Genomic DNA, 13,653 nt, shown 5'->3' with positions numbered 1-13,653 from the left:
ACTTCTAGGCAAGATTCTCATCTGATGTTTGAACTCACTGATTTATTCATCACCTTTATTCATCTTGCTATATATGTTCTCTATTGTTTTATTCATTTCAACTCTTATATATTTCATACCTAATGCTCAATTGGGTCCTTTTTTATATTTTCTTGTTCTTGCTTCATATTGCTGATAACAGCTTTAACTTCTTAATAGATTCATCTTCATTATTTTAATTTCTTGCCCCTCTCATAATTCTAATTTAGATAGTTTATATTGTTGAGTTTGTGGTTTTCTTATATAGTAGTTGTTTTTGTTATATGAATTCTTGGTTATTTTGTCCCAAGAACTCCTCCTCCCCTTGGAGTATCTGTTACTACACATAGTCATGATTTGGGAAATGGTTACAGCTTAACCTCCAGTTGATGTACCCATAGGTGAGTTAAAGCCAGGAAAGAGAGCCTCAGAGGCCACAGAACTGATGATAATCACTTCAGTTTGTCCACCCTTGACAAATAACTTCTCTAGTGTGTATAGTCATGAGTGGCATGATGATGTTTTGGTCAATGATGAACCACATATAAAATGGTGGTCCCATGAGATTATATTGGAGCTGAAAAATTGCTATTACCTAGTGACATTGTAACTGTCATAAGGTCGTAGCACAATACATTACTCACATGTTTGTGGTGATGCTGATGTAAATGAACCACCCAAGCTGCCAGTCATATGAAAGTATAGCACATGCAATTATGTACAGTACGCAGTACTTGATAATGATGATAAAGGACTATGTTACGGGTTTATGTGTTCACTATACTATACTTTTTATTGTTAGAGTGTACTCTACCTACTTATAAAAAATGTTTGATGTAAATCAGTATGCTGTGTTACAGTGGCAGAAGCCTTATAAATCTCGTTTATTGCATCTCTTGACTGCATCATTTTCTCTTGTGCTTGATTTAATCTTGTGTTGTCTTGTACAATAACATGCTGTATAGACTTGTAGCCTAGGAGCAATAGGCTATATATACCATATAGCCTAGGCATATGGTAGGCTATACAATCTAGGTTTGTTTAAGTGTGCTCTATTACGTTTGCCTAACAATGCATTTCTCAGAATGTATAAACACCTAACAATAAAATCACCTAACAATGCATGTCTCAGAATGTATCCTTGTTTTCTAAGTGGTGCATGACTGGATTTCCCAATTTAAAATATCCATAAGCAATCTCCATAGATTTGCTCCCCTGGCTTTGGGGGCTTGGAGTTTGGAGGGGTGATTAGACCGGGAATTGTAATGGTGGCACTAAATCTTCTATTTTGAGATTTGAATCTTTGGTATAATTCAATTTAACAGGTCTAATTTAGCTTGGACAAAAAAAAAAAAGGTTTTTAAAAATTTTTCTCTGCCTCTTTTCTGCCAAAACTTAATGACTGTTTACTATGCATTCACTATGCATATCAGTTTCAAAGGTTCTGTTTACTTCTGCCATGCTGGCCTTGTGACTTGGGAGAGGTTTTGCATCTGTATGAGATCCACTCCTGGCTCCAACTAAAACCTACATAACATATGCAAAGGTTGCTATAACCAGTTTAACTTGCACCTTCCCTCACCCCAATGGTTAAAGCTAAACTCAGTAGAAAATTACACTACAGGCCAAAGCAATTTACATCCTGGTTAGAAAATATAAAACTTCAGATGAAACAAAGACTTGACGCATTAATTTCCAGCAGATTCTGCCCAGCTCGCCCTTATCTTACTTTAATAAATATTCCTTCTGTAATTCTACCTGCCTCATGAATTCTTTCACAACCTGTGAACAAGTAGCCACAACAAGGGGTACAGTGGTGAATACCCAAGGGTAGCTAGCTGGTCAGTACACACTCAGCCTTTTCATTCCTCCTTTCTCCTCCAGGGCTTTTGCACTGGCATTGTTGTACTCTCCTGCCCCCTGCCCTCTCCTCTGTCCTTGCCAGTTTTTGCAGTGATTGGCAGGATGTGATTTTCCACATGGGGGAGAAGTGAGCGCAGGACGGAAAGTTGTTCTTTTACCTCTCTCTCACAGCCACTCTGGCTGTCTTCACCTCAGGCCGAAGCATTCTCTCCTTACCTCCCACTTCCTGCTCCCCTGACACCCCATACGAGTTTTCAGACTCCCCAAGACTTCTCATAATATTGTGTGTTTTTTTGTTTTTTTATTAATTCCTTAAACCCAAGTTTCCCTCTGGCTTCTATAGTTTCTCTAGGAGTGATTTTCAGGAAGAAGCCAGTGGCCAATGTAGGTTGTCATCCTGACAAGATGAGAGAATGGTTTACAGAATAAGCCATAGAAAGGGGAGAATTTGAGAGAAATGTATGAGTCTTAAGGAGAGAGAGGCTACAAATGTACACCAAGAGATGCTTTTTTTCTGCATCTGATTTTTTTATTGTGATTAATGTGTATATATGTACCAGGCTTATATGAAAACAGTAGTCTTAACCCCTTCCTACTTCAAAATTCTGTTCCCTCAAGGCAAAAATTTTCAACATTTAAAAAGACTTTCTTCTGGTGTTTATCTCCACATTCTAAGTAATATTCTTGTATGACTATTTCTTGATCTTTTCAATGTTAGATATTATCTTTAGCTTCCTAAAGCAGAAGATGAGGACTTAGTGCTTGTACCCACTGTATTTTCCTTTGCAAAGTGTTCTCTTCCCCTTCTTAAACAGGCCTGCCAATACAGTTACATCACGGCTTCTGTTATCAATATTGAGTGTTTACACCATCAATATTGAGCTACTCACACCTCAGACATGTAGCTTGCTAAGATTACGTTTCCTTAGTTATACACCTTTTTATTTTCTTAGGGTTAGTACTTGCCTTTCCTCTCCCAATTGTTCAGTGCTCTATATACCTATCATAATTCTCTGGATACTTTCAATAGAGTTGAAAGCGTCAGGTAATCTATCTGGTTCTCCCCACCCCCACTCCCGTCCCGTTGGTGTGAGCTCTGTCTTCCTGTTACAGAATCCTGTTTAGACCTTCCCTTCACCATCGTCTTGGGAATTTCCTGTGCGTGCCTCCTTGTGTTAGATATCCCAGTATTATCTAATTTTGTATCTCCCTCTTTCTTGATTCGTTCCCTTGTTTGGTGGAGAAACTAGTATCTTTTGGTTGCTTCCAAAAGAAAGAATCCGTAAGAGGTATAAGTTCAAGTCTGCATGTAATAGTCATATTTCATTCAGGCTTCCTCAGATTTGTGAACACCCCCTTCCCATCATTTGAACAATTTCCCACATTATCAATTCTACATTCTTTAAAAAAAAATTTATTGGGGAATATTGGGAAACAGTGTGTTTTTCCAGGACCCATCAGCTCCAAGACAAGTCGTTGCTTTCAATCTAGTTGTGGAGGGTACAGCTCACAGTGGCCCATGTGGGAATCGAACCAGCAACCCAGGTGTTATGAACACTGCACCCTAACCAACTGAGCCAACCAGCCGCCATCTACATTCTTAACAAAGAACATTTTTCACGTCTCTTTTAGGTTGCTAGCCAGCAGACATATGATTTTGATTCCACCAGTCAGCTGCACGTGTGCCAGAGTCAGAATCTGGATCCAGAATTACTTGGGAATGAGGCAGGGCCTGAGGCAGGGCCTGAGGCAGGGCCTTACCTTCCGTTTGGCAGGTAAGGCAGCACAGCAGGGTTCTGGAGTCCAAAGTATGACTGCAGCACCTGATTGAGCCGCCTCCTGACGATGGCAGAGGTACAGGTTATGTGACTCAGTTCCTTCTGTCGGAGGCAACAACTCCCTCAATGGGCAGCTCTGTGCTGTGGTGCTGGGGTGTCACTTCCGGAAGTACAGTCCATCTCCTCCCTGTCAGTCTGCAAGCTCGCTCTACCTCATGACTAGTCCTCTTGGCTGAAACTGGTGTCTGAGTCTGTTTGGGCTACTATAATAGAATACCACAGACTGGGTGGCTTCAAACCAACAGAAATTTATTTCTCACTGTTCTGGAGGCTGAAGTCCAAGATGAGGGTGCCAGCGTGCTCAGGTGCTGGGGAAGACCCTCTTCCAGACCGCAGACTGTGGACTTCTCACTGTGCCCTCACATGGTGGAAGGGACAAGGGAGATCCTTGGGTCTCTTTTATAAGGGCATTAATCTCATTCACCAGGCCTTCACCCTCATGACCTAAGCAACGAACCCACCCTCCTGCTCTGAATGCCATCATATGGGGCATTAGGATTTCAACATTTAATTTTTGCGGGGACACAAACATTCAGACCATAACAACTGGCTGGAATAACTTCTGTATTCAACTCACCTGGCCAATATGCCTTATATGCCTAAAGGTGTCTTGATTCTATTGTGAGACATAAGAATTTGATTAGAATAGAATTCTAATTTGGAAACCATTTCCCTCAAAAATTAGAAAGCGTTTCTCCATTGCCTTTGGCTCCTTGTGTTGGTGCTGAGAAGTCTGAAGCCATTCTTTTTCCTGAGTCTGTACGTGATTTATTTCCCTCCAAAGCTGCTTTTTTATTTCAATGTAGTATTTATCCTTAATTTTTTCGTTTTCATATTATCGAATCTACAAATGGTTATATATTAAAGAGTAAAAGAGTTCTATTTATTGTCATATGAAAATAACTGTTTTCTGACTTTACCCTTCCCTCCCATTTCCTTAGCACTGGAAGCAAACACTTTTACAACTAGTACATGAATATATAATTAAATGCATGTTAGCATACATGAAATGGATCCCAAGGAGTCTTTAAAAATTCTCACATTTGGCTGTTATTGACCTTTTCAAGAAAGCATTATACATAAAAGTAGATGACTGCCTTGTACCTAAACAGACCTAAGAGTATAGGGGTTAGAGATTCTGTAATAGTACTAGTTGTTGATGAATCTTTCCTCCCCTTTTACTCATCTTGTGGTAGGATCTCAGCCTGGGCTGAGGTCTGAAAATAGAAAGGGCCTCTATTTCCAGGGGGTAACAAGTAAGAGATCAGGTGGTTTAGGGTCCATGATGTTCCTGGCACCAGCATCTGGGATGGGGCTCCTGACATGGGGAAAAGGCAGTGCAGTAAAATCGAAAGAACCTCAGTAGGAAGCCAAAGAGAGCTGGCGTGGAGCTTCTTGGCTGAGCCGAACACTAAGCGATTGGAATCCCCCCTCCGTGGAACCAGAAGAGCCACTGTAGCCCAGGCAGGGAGTGTCCTGGCAGAGGCCAGCCTCAGCTGATCACTTTGGGCTCTAGTTAAGCACCAGCAGAAGCAGCAGCATCAGGCAGAGGAAGCAACTCTAGGCTGTCCAGGTTTCAGCTGCCTTTGGTGTCCCTGTTTATGCTCAGCCAACCAGCTTCAGTAACTGCGGTTAATTTCTCCAGCTATAAGGGAATACCTTTGGCTCCAAACTAGCAAAACAGTGAGATGGAACAAGCAGAATTCCCTCCTGAGACTTTAGCATCCTGGAATTTCTACATGTATGGAAGAGGCAGGGGGATCCAAGAGATAAACTGATTTCCTGCTAATATGAACGTTGGGGGCTTGAGTGTAGCATCAGGGACCCTCTTGGGGCAAGACTGGCTTTTATTCAAGAAACAACCTGTGAAATAAGACATACCAGTAACACATATGATATTTTGCTGATATTATCTCTCAACTTATCTTGACACTAGCATCTCTGGTCACCTGTTTTTATGGACTGAATGTTTGTGTCTCCCTCCCCCAAATTCATATGTTGAAATCCTACTCCCCAGTGGAATGGCATTTAGGAGGTGGGGCCTTTGGGAGGTGATTAGGTCATGAGGTTAGAACCTTCATGAATGGGATTAGTGCCCTTAGAAAAGAGACCTAAGAGAGCTTTTGACCCTTTTGCCATGTGAGGACAGTGAAAAGACGGCCACCTACGAACCCAGCCCTCACCCAACACTGGATCTGCTAGCACCATGATCTTGGACTTCCCATCCTCCAGCACTGTGAGAAATAATGTTTGTTGTTTAACCCAGCCAGTGTAAGATTCTTGTGATTCCGTTTTTGTGTTTTTTTGAGTGCTTAAAGGTGAAAGGTTGGGGAGAGAAAGAAGTGCAAACTGGGAGGGACTGGACCTGACATGATTTTCTGTACCCAAAACTTCACTGCAAGTTGCCCCTTTCAAACCAAGGCAGTTTCTACAACTCACAAAGATAATTTTTTTTATCCAATTTCCATATTTCTTTCATGCAGAATTGGACTGTTTATCAAAGGTAGAAAAGAAAAACCTAACAGCTTAAAGCTGAACATGAGAAGCTCTGACCTTAGTTTCTCTGAACAATAGCCAAAAACAAAACATTACACACACACACACACACACACACACACACACCCATAAAACCAAAACCCTGAACGAACAGAGACACATGGTACATCATTAGATTCATACATTAGGGGGAATAACAAACAGACTTTCGACAAATAATAATAAGTCTGATAGGAAATGTGGAGTATTATCGGCCACTAAAGCTTTTTTGGACGTGGAAAGAGGCAAATAGCCCAAACCAAGCCCCACATCAATGACTCTTGCTAAATTGCCTGTCTGCTCCATCACAGCTGTTTTCAAGGTCCTGGAAATCAGTTCCATGGCTTAAACCAAGGTGAACTGGACCCATGGAATCTTTCAGTCACACTTAATTCTGCCATCGTCATATTTGCACAAACGTTGTATCAGCGGTCCTGATTCCTTGGGTGATGTGGGGCTATGACTGTGACTAATGAAAGACACATTTGTCCTTTGTAATTAGAGAGAAAGGGCACTAGAGAACAGTTCCATATATTAAATGGAGGATGTAGGTTGGAAATGAACAAACAGATTCCAATAAGATAAGGGAGATTATTTAAATTTGATAGAAAGTGGTTATAACTTGAAGAAATTCAAATATGAGAGGTTGTAGTCAAGCATTTTTTTATTTTTTTTTTACTAGACAAAGCAAATCTCAGAAGTAAGCAAAAGTAATCAATGTATCAACTCAAAAGAGAACAAGATATGGCACTTGGAAAGGAAAGGTAATAATGGCAACAATAAAGTTCAGTCTGTGTTATTTTTTGAGACTGGTTCAATAAAATGTATGTAACATTAGCAATTTCTTGGAAAAAAACCAATCAACTGCTCTTCTCTTTTTATCTGTGGCTCTGTATTCCATATGAATTATTCACTATTGTGGTTAGTTCCTCGTAGCCAGCGCATCCCTGAAGAATTCTGGGATGTTAAGTAACAATGAAAGTAAATTTTGTAATATTTTATTTAAGGATAAAGTGTTAATTAAAGCTTTATTTATAAACAATCCTATTTGTTTTTAACCTAAATCCTTCCTCAATTTGAGCTACTGATTTCACTCCTTTCAAATCTTGCATTCTTACTATGCGTGCTGTAGTCTGGTACATTATGCCATCTTTTTCAATTTGAAATACCCTATGCACAGAAAGAGTGATTTTTCCACATTGCTTGCTAACCTGTTATCTTTCCATAGCCTCTGAGGGAATGGCTCTGTGATGTGTTACACTGAGAGCGAAATCAAGCTTGAGGCAATGTTTTCAAGGGGTTTCTATTTACTCAAGCTGGGTATCAGAACCCTAATGTAATATTCCGCATGGGTCTATTTTGTACAGGTATCTATATGCCATAATTTTGAGGATCTTTTTAATGGAAAGCTTTATAAAGACAATAGAATAATCTTTTTTGTTTTATTTTTTTTAATTAAATAAAGAGTTATACTTCTCACAGTAACATTCATTCCATTATATGTATTTTTTTAAATAAATTTTATTGGGGAATATTGGGGAACAGTGTGCTTCTCCAGGGCCCATAAACTCCAAGTTATTGTCCTTCAATCTAGTTGTGGAGGGTGCAGCTCAGCTCCAAGTCCAGTCGCCATTTTCAATCTTTAGTTGCAGGGGGCGCAGCCCACCATCCCATGCGGGAATTGAACTGGCAACCTTGTTGTTGAGAGCTTGCACTCTAACCAACTGATTCATCTGACCACCCCTCTGGAAGCTAAGCGGCAGCTCATTGTCTTCAATCTAGTTGTGGAGGGCGTAACTCACTGGCCCATGTGGGAATTGAACCTGCAACCCTGTTGTTCAGAGCTCGCGCTCTAACCAACTGAGCCATCTGGCTGCCCCACAGTCATTCCATTTTAAATGAAAAGTTTGTTTTCCTTAATTTATTATTATTTTTTTAATTAAAGTTTATTGGGGTGACAATTGTTAGTAAAGTTACATAGATTTCAGGTATACAATTCTGTAATAAATCATCTATATCTCACATGATGTGTTCACCATCCAGAGTCAGTTCTCCTTCCATCACCATATATTTGACCCCGTTTACCCTCTTCTATCCCTCCGCTACCCCCTTACCCTCTGGTAACCACTAAACTATTATCTGTGTCTATGAGCTTTTGTTTCTTCATTTGTTTGTCTTGTTCTTTTGTTGTTTTCAGTTTTATATACCACATATCAGTGAAATCATATGGGTCTTGACTTTTTCTTTCTGACTTATTTCGTTTAGCATTATAATCTCAAGATCCATCCATGTTGTCGTGAATGGTACTATTTCATCTTTTCTTATGGCCAAATAGTATTCCATAGAATTATCTTTTGAGACTAGTGAAACCAAATCCTGAAATTAAAACTAATTATTAACATCAGTATTAATATAGGCAACAAACTATAAGCTGTCATAAAGTGGACTTTGATCTCATTTTCCAGTTCTTTGTCCTCTGCATGAGTGGCTCAGGGAATATTTTTTGTTAGAATGTACATTCTTCTGGGTTCCCCTTTTACTCATTAACAGTCCATGCTCTTCAATGTCCCAGGCTCTCTGTCCTGGGATGGGCCCGTGTTGCTATTTTCAGACTGTTCTCAGCCTCTGTGTATGTCAGGGTTAAAGTCTAGGTTTTATCAATTGTTTCTGTAGACCTCCTTGAGTGTGGAATTCTCGAGAATATACTGGTGTCCTACTCTACTTATGTACCTGGGAGCAACTGTGGATTCTGCACCAGCCCCTCCATTCTCTCCTTCTTATCTGAGCATTGCCCTGCATCTATCCTCTCTCTTCCAGCTGTCATATAGTCCTCTCACTGCTGTCTTCGGTGCTGTGGAGGGTTCTATTCACCTTCTTTTGGCTGAAAGAGTATCTCCCTCATGGAAGTGAGGTGAAATAAAGTCCTCCATTGAGTGGTACCAAGATATTTCCTACTCAACGCCATTAACAAGTGGCATTCTTACGCAAGCAACAGTGGCTCTGGAGACGTATGCTTCCTGTCTACAACGCATGAAAGGATACCACAAGGGTGTGTGTTGCAGAAGTTAGGGAAAATTGCTTGTACCTTCATAACCAAACAATCAACCAACCTCTCTCCCTGTCTCTTTCAATCCCTTCTTTCCTTCTCTCCTTATTCCTCCCAATTACTTTGGAAAGAAGTTTGACTTACCACATACTGGACACTAAAGTGGTGGCTTCTTAGCCCATATTACCACACATTCTCAATCTTGATTCTGCATCAGATTCATCTCTAACAGCTTAAAAAACAACAACAAAAAACCTATAAGAAGCTTGAGCCCCACTTCTAAACTACTGAAACAGAATCTTTGGGGATGAGCCTTAAGAAGTCTGTATTTTTTAAAAATGTCCATTCTGGTATCTCAAAAATCTGAAAACAGAACTACCTTATGATCCAGCAATTCCACTCCTAGGTATCTATCTGGAGAAACCCAAAACTCTAATTCAAAAAACTTTATGCACTCCTATGTTTATTGCAGCACTATACACAATAGCCAAGACACGGAAACAACCGAAATGCCAATCGGTAGATGACTGGATTAAGAAACTGTGGTACATTTATACAATGGAGTATTATGCAGCCATAAAGAAGAAAGAAATTACTCAGCCATAAAGAACAACATGGATGGACTTAGAGAACATTATGTTAAGTGAAATAAGTCAGACAGAGAAAGACAAATACCATATGATCTCACTTATATGTGGAATCTAAAGAAAAGAATAAGTGAATGAACTAATCAGAAACTGTTTTGGAGACATAGAGGAAAAACTGAGGGTTGCTAGATGGGAGGGGGGGGTGGGGATAAGGGGGAAGGTGAGGGGATTAGAAAACAGTCAGTAACCACAAGATGGCCATGGGGTTCTGAAAATTAATTTGGGGAATGTAATCAATAATGTTGTAAAGATTTTGTAAGGTATCTGATGGACACTTGTCTCATTAGGGAGACCACCTCAGGGATGATGTAGATGCCTGATCACTGTGTTGTACACCTGAAGCCGAAGCTGAACAATAATGAATGTCAACTACACGTTTGTATGTATATGTATGTGTACACACATATATATATATTCATATATGTGTATATGCATGTAATTACAAGAAGCGGAGTACAGCATTAGGAATAGAGACAGTGGAAATGTAATGGCTCTGTGCGATGTCAGAGGGTTAGTGGATGGGGGGAGAGGGGTTCACACAATGTGAGGGATATAAAAGATAAACGTCGAAGTATTACTTTGTCTTGTGCACCTGAAACTAATAAAAAAAGAATCTCCATTTTTTAATAAATACTCTAATGTGAAGCCAGGCTTGAAAACAGCCTGAATGTTGCTTGCTGTAGCCATGATAAATCAAATGCTAAAACTGATCACACTGGTTGTGTCAGAATTAGTTTAGTTCCATTTAACTCTCTCTTTGATGGCCTGGCTAGAGGGACTTAATAGTGACAAGGTTAAGAGTATGAATTGTCACATCAGATGCTGAAGTTCAGCTCCTACCTCTGTCTGTTTTTATTGAGCAAGTTATTTAATCTCGCCATGTTTCAGTTTATTCACCTGTAAAACAGGCACCAAAAATAGTACCTGTCTCCTAGACTTGTAATTAAATAAGATGAAGCACCGAGAACAGCACCTGACACATGGTAAACGCTGGCGGAGTATTAGCCATTACCATTTCATGACCATGATTGAATCACAGAGGTCTCCTAGAGTTTGAAAGGACTTTAAAAGATGATGTGGTCCTCAGTCAGTTGGATATTATTATGATCCCCATTTTACTGATTAGAAAGCTCAGGTTCTTTAGTGATGTGCCTGCCCAAGATGATTCAAGATGAAAATAACAATTATAATAATAACAACAACAAGTACTATCTATTGTATGGTTATTACATGCCAAACACAGTAGTAAGTGTTTTATGTACATTCTATCATTAACCAGGTGCTTTTTAACCATTAACATGCATACAAAATCCCTTGGGGGGCCTGTGGACAGGTACATTCTGATTCCATAGTTCTGAGATGGGGCTCAAGAGCCTACATTTCTGACAAGCTTCTAGGTGGTGGTGCCACTGCTGCTCCAGGACTCCCACTTTGACTAACATGGGTTTAATCCAAACAGCAACCCTACCTGATGGGCATTATTTATTGTCCATACTTCACATCTAGTAAACTGAAGCTGTCAGGATAAATAACTTCCTCAAGGTCAAGGAACTCGAAGGAGGAGCCCTGCAGCCTGGCTGACCACCTCATGCCAGAGCCTGCCTCCTGAACCACCGCACTTGACTTCGTTTGTGTGCATGTAACACTGGTGTCTGTGCCATTTGGCTTCTCCTGCTAAGCAGCAGAGCATAGAGCAAACACCATATGCTTCGCAAAGTTCTCTAGTTAAAGCATGTCTCTAGTTAAAGCAGAGACACCTATGGAATGTTTTATGTATGTTTTATTGCACAGCCGACTCTTGGCCCTTTTAGCCAGAATGACCCATCCATGCCTGTGCTTTCTCTTGCCCATAGAGGAAAGTCTTACATTTCAGCGGGAGTTAAACCTAATGCTCAAGTCACCCCTGAGCTCTAACCCTCACTCCCACCCTTTTTAATTCTAACCTTCTTTGGTTTGAACCCATTTCACCAAGTTTAGAATTCTTGGCTAAACATACTGAATTTGTATCCTCAACAGTCCTGTGCTTTTTCTGTCTTGCCCTACATGGTTCCCTTGAAGAAGACACTTGTTGCTCAGGCTGGAGGAGTAGTTAGCTGACACTTCCAGCTGTTTACTCCTTCAAGTCTGCTTCAGTGTAGGACCCTGAGCCAAGCCCTTCTCTGGCCCCCGGGCCTGACCATTTCCACTAATGCCTTCTGTGGGCACTCTGTGCTCAGAGCTTCTTGTTGGGCTGGCAGAGACTTTTCAGCTCAGCATCATGGTTTGATGGCTCTCCATGCCCAATCCTACTTTCTCCTTTGCTTTTCACAAATGTTACTCCCCAGTACAATAAACCTTTTATGTTCCTACTGCCATCTCACCATCTGTTCCCTATAGGCCTCAAACACTTCTCACGACTCAAGTGAGAGCTCCCACTCAACCTAATCCAAGTTACTGACCCCCAACTGGTCCCTGACTATGTCTGGCCTGGTACTCCCTAGATGTCTATGACCAGGCAGGTGTTTAATTATACATAATCACTCAATAAACAGGTGCATATTGAGTAACCATTGTGTACTCATATCTCCATAAGAATAATCACCTCTTCTAAATGTCTGAGATAAAGAATAAATGTGGCAAATTTATATACCATGCCTCTATTTAGCCTTTGGTCCTATGGTGAACTGTTTGTTAGTTTAAACTTTAGCAATTACAGACCACATCATAGGATCATTGAATGCCATCTACAAAATTATAGCGTTGTAATGTAGTGAGGGAAAACAAATGTCACCAAAGTAAGATAAGAAATGACTAGCTATGTCTATGATGAAAAAATACAGTGACCATGCATCAACAACATTAAACTAGAGCCCACAAAGTAAATCACATATTGGACACAGAAAGATAAACACAGAATATTAGACTCTGAGGGTTGGTTTTCGTTTGTTTGTTTTTCTAGTTTATGAACACTGCACAGAATTCTGGGTCTTGGTTATATTATAATTTCAAGTAAGGTGACCAGCAGGTGTCAATATGATTTAATTTGATGGGCTCTCAGAATGTCCACTCTGCCCTCGGCCAAATCTATACATCCCTATATTGAGGGGTGTGGAGTTTTGAAGGGGCCGAGGCGGGGGAGGGCGCTAGCGAATGGTCATTTTTGAGTGTGGGCTATTCCGTAGAAGTGCAGGCCTGTGTCACTGCTGTTTAGGTGTGTGTGGCTGTCAGTGGAGAGAAGACGAAAAGAAGGTCTGGGCGTCCAGGGGAGAGAATGAGCTCTTTCAGTCTCTGGAGAGGGAGAAATGACTGAAAGATGGAGGTAGTGTCAAGGAAGAAGTAAAAGACAAATGCAACTGTAATTTCAGCAGACTTTAGGTACCATGAGAAAGTCTTAGGAGACCTGCAGAGAGACTAAAAGTAAGTCATAAAGTGAAGAGCTGGGCAATAATATCTATGGGATGGGCAGGAAGTTTTGAAAAATGCATTATAAAAGGTCAACGAAAGGAAGTGAACTACTGAAGAAATCATGAGCTGTTCTCTGGAAAATGGGCTTTGCTTGCTGCAGAAAGGTTAATAGGTTCGAGCTAAAGTAGACTTTCTTGTCAACAAAAACTGGCATTATAAATTAACAAGGGAGGTTGTGAAACTCACATCCATTGAAGCTAGCTCCAGGATGGCCTGGCACGAAGTTGAGAAAACAAGAAATAACCAATTTTAAATCCCTTTT

The sequence above is a fragment of the Rhinolophus sinicus genome, linkage group LG03 (assembly GCF_036562045.2).
Source record: "Rhinolophus sinicus isolate RSC01 linkage group LG03, ASM3656204v1, whole genome shotgun sequence".
NCBI lineage: Eukaryota > Metazoa > Chordata > Mammalia > Chiroptera > Rhinolophidae > Rhinolophus > Rhinolophus sinicus.
This window is presented reverse-complemented; position numbering follows the sequence as displayed.